Below are 4,096 nucleotides of genomic sequence, written 5' to 3' on the forward strand. Positions count from 1 at the left end.
GTATAGCAAATGTAAAGAGTAGGGTAAATTACTGAAATGAAATTTAGCTGGAACAAGTTCATGATATGTGCCGTCAAAGACCAGAAGCATTTGATTAACCGCAATTGCATTGTCCTTAGGCTTGAGTTTGCCAGTCGGTGACCCAAATGAAAGGCATGGTGATTAGCTGCAGAGGAGAATGATTAGAGGTAAGAACGTTAGTGACAGAATCTTTCAAGAGCTACTTACAGACACTAACTGAATTTATTTTGTACTACAGATATGTCTCCCAATGATATCTCCGTGAAGAGGGCCTTTGCACTTCTCCAGTCAATGGAGTCCAAGTTGATCCAAGCCGCTAAAGAAGGTGAGCAGGTTCAATGAAACCATATTGGGAAAATACTGCAATTGTGTTTACGGCTGAGCTTCTTTGTGGCACAATGTAGTATATTAAGGTTATGTTGTCTGGCTTTTGGATTAGCGATTCCTACCCATGTTTAATTTAAGCTATATTGACCATACAATGTGGGCATACAGCTGGCTTCTCAGATTATTCAGACATTTATATATTTAAAGGATACAACAATTATTGATTACAGACCTCGGCCTATAGCCACATCATTCACTATATTGCAAGTGTCCAACAGTAACAGGAAAAATAAGTTAAAATTAAACTGTTTTTAAATTGTGTGTCCATCTGCTTTTAAAAGCAACACAACAGCCAAGGTAGCTCTGTAGAGATAATGGAATTTTCCAAACCAAGTAAATGCAGCACATGAACACACTGCTGTGCTAGCTTAATCTCATTAATGATTCTGTAATGTTGTAAACAAACTCCACTGGCCTAATTACCAATGAAGACTTTTGGGGCAATAAAGTCTTAAAAGGAAGTCTTAATACTTTTTTAATAAACAAAGAAGCTTTAGTGGTAAATTCTTTAAATAAATGTCAAGGGTAGTTGGAACTTAACGACTTCGACATATTTTTCAGCACAACTGGAAACCAATGAAGTGGAAGCTGAGGCAGCTATTCAAAAACTTGCAGATGTTCAATTGCCCCTGAACGGACCCGAACAGCTCAAAACCTGCCTGACGCTCTCAAGTGTCTCAAGGGTTTGCTTTATTTTGAATCACTGCACCAATATTTAGCTGCATGACTATTATTTCTGAGAACAGCTTCACATCTGTGTTGCATGGAGTCAACCAACGTCTGAACCAAGTTCTAGACTGGCAGTCAAGACTGAACTCGCAAGTTCAGAAGCACACAAAACGATGTTGACAGTTTTGAGCCGAAGCGTTCTTCCTGTTATTGCACAACACCCCCAGCATAGAGGGCGCTGCCACTTTATAGTTAGCTTTGATGTGTGTATTTATAATAAAGCATGGACGGTCCCCCTTCACACCGCCTTGTTGTTTTGTTACGTTTTCATTTAAAGTGCTATTAAGTATCACGGGCCAATAACTATATAAATACCGACACAACGGCGGGGGAAAATCCTTGTTCGGGACTCAATTTTAATTGAAAGCAGAAAAGAAACGTTAAAATAGGTATTACAATTACAGATGGATTGGGTAAAGTTATAACTTTACGTCTGTATACTTTATCGAGAAGCAGAAGAGGAGCCTGCGAGTGAGGAGAACCAGGATGAGGAGGACAGATATATATATAACAGCGGTAAAAAGTTTTAAATATCTTACAATTGTGGACCTGGCTTTGCTGCAGGGGTCTGTCTAAATGACTGGCCAGAGTGGTCTGTCTAGACGTGGGGCCAGAGTGGTCTGTCTAGACGTGGGTCCAGAGGGGTCTGTGAGCTGACTGACTGACCGGCGTGCGAGAGTCATCCCCGGCTGGCGTAGCAAGCTCCTCCGCCGGGGTTTGCGGCGCTTTCCAACTCCGAAGGCTTTTTTAATTCACCATCAATTTTCGTTGAACTGCCTATATTCAAAATCTACACAGCTGATTTTTCGCCTTAAAACATCTTAAAAATGAATTTATTGATTTAATATTATACGTAAATTGTGAAAATATGTGTACCGGAAACCATAAGCGCTTTACACCCGAATTGAATGCTGGGATACCGGCCCAGCCAAGTTCACACAAGTTACCAGGGGCCTTTCTCAATACCAAGTAAGCAAAGAACGGACTTGTGTTCTTGGGGAGACCGTACTTGCTAGCTGTACCTGGAAGACTGTACTCGCGAGTTCAGAAGCACACAAAACACTGTTGACAGTTTTGAGACAAAGCGTTCTTCCTGTTATTGCGCAACACCCCCAGCATAGAGGGGCTGCCACTTTATAGTTAGCTTTGATGTGTGTATTCATAATAAAGCATGGACGATCACCTTTCACATCGCCTTGTTTTGTTACGTTTTCATCTAACATGCTATTAAGTATCACGGGCCAATAACTGTATAAATAACGACACAACGGCGAGAAGAAAACCTTGTAACATATTTCGGGATTCACTTTTAATTGAAATTAGAAAAGAAACGTTAAAATAGGTATCAAAATTATAGATGGACTGGGTAACTAGCCACTGCCGTCGGTATACTTTACCGAGAAGCAGAAGAGGAGCCTGCGAGTGAGGAGAGCCAGGAGGAGGATAGAGGAGGAGGGGATATCCTATAACAACAGCGGTAAAAATAGTTTTAAATATCTTACAATTGTGGACCTGGCTTTCCTATTCCATTGTTGCTGCTGCAGTGGTCTGTCTAAATGTGGGGCCAGAGGGGTCTGTCTAAATGTGGGGCAGAGGGGTCTGTGAGCTGACTGACTGGCTCGCCAGAGTCATTGCCGGCTGGCGTAGCAAGTTCGCCCGCCGGGGGTTGTGGAGCTTTCCAACTCCGAAGGCTTTTTTAATTCACCATCAATTTTCGTTGAACTGCCTATATTCAAAATCTACACAGCTGATTTCTCGCCTTAAAACATCCCAAAAATGAATTTATTGATTTACTAATTGACGTAAATTGTGACAACTGTGTACCGGAAACCATACGCGCGCTACACCCGAATTGAATGCTGGGATACCGGCCCGGCCAAGTTCACACAAGTCACCATCCAATGTATCCTCGGTAAAATGGGCGTGTCAAGATCACATCCGGGGATTTTAACTGTTCTTGGCAAAATGCCAACTTGTGTATTGGGTCAGTACTTGGGCCACCAAACATGATGTTTCACAAGAACACAAGTCCATACAAGAACACAGATTGAGAAACGCCCAATGAATTGTCTTAAATCCTCCAGCCATTTTTATTTTATACCAACATTTGCCACATCCTGAGCATTTTTGGTAAGGTTACTAGGAAAACTTAGCCTAGAGTAATTTTATTTTCCTCAAGTTTCCTTATTTTTAAACATTGAAACAAAGATTTTGAAATACAAGACATTGTACCTTATTTCACAAGACAAAAAATTCTGGAGGGACTGATGTGTCGGTCTGCTGAAAAGTGAAATATACACATTACCCCTGATGTGTGTGCATTTTGTGGTGGGGGGGGGGCGTTTGTGTGCGGGGGTTTTAGTTGGTCTTTACATGTGCTCATCTGCTGTAAAGCACCATAGTGCTCCATTGGACAACCAGGTCAAAATGTACCTAGGAAAACCAAACACTATTTAAATCCCTAAAATTCATTGAAATCAGTAATTTTACTTGCAAAGAACATAATTTATAATCACCCATGTTATTTTTGGTTAAAAGATCTAATTTCTGATAAAGAAACTTAACATAAGTCAAATTTTACCCTAACGCTAAGTGAAAACAAGTTTAAAACTGATAGACTCAAGCCTACTAGTGGTTACTTGCCATGCTGACTTTTTTGGTTAATCTCAACAGCAACAGTGGTGATCCCAAAGTGATCACCTTTTCGTGCAATGGTTTTAGTTCGGAGGCATGCTTAGAGTAATGGCAAAGGGAAACCAGTGTGCTTCCTGGCAAATTAAATCATTCATAGCTTAGAATTTAGAGAGGTATGGTGAAATCAGTCCAGTTTAATATAACCACAGATACAAGTAGGTACATGTAGAAACGCGTCAAAGGCACATCAGGTTGGCGGAGGGAACAGACGTCTGGTTGGCGGGCTGGTCGCCCAGCGTCAGGTTGGCGGACGTCTGGTTGGCGG

General features: G+C 41.4%; 1 long non-coding RNA gene across 1 annotated transcript; it reads left to right on the plus strand.

Annotated features, from left to right (window-relative positions):
* Positions 1–130: 130 nt before the first annotated feature.
* LOC117940278 lies at positions 131–1,075 on the plus strand. Its single transcript, XR_004655732.1, has 3 exons — positions 131–188; positions 260–346; positions 970–1,075. It is a non-coding gene; the product is annotated as an uncharacterized LOC117940278 (long non-coding RNA).
* The last annotated feature ends 3,021 nt before the right edge of the window (positions 1,076–4,096 follow it).

This window comes from Etheostoma cragini, unplaced genomic scaffold (assembly GCF_013103735.1).
Source record: "Etheostoma cragini isolate CJK2018 unplaced genomic scaffold, CSU_Ecrag_1.0 ScbMSFa_2099, whole genome shotgun sequence".
NCBI classification, from domain to species: Eukaryota; Metazoa; Chordata; class Actinopteri; order Perciformes; family Percidae; genus Etheostoma; species Etheostoma cragini.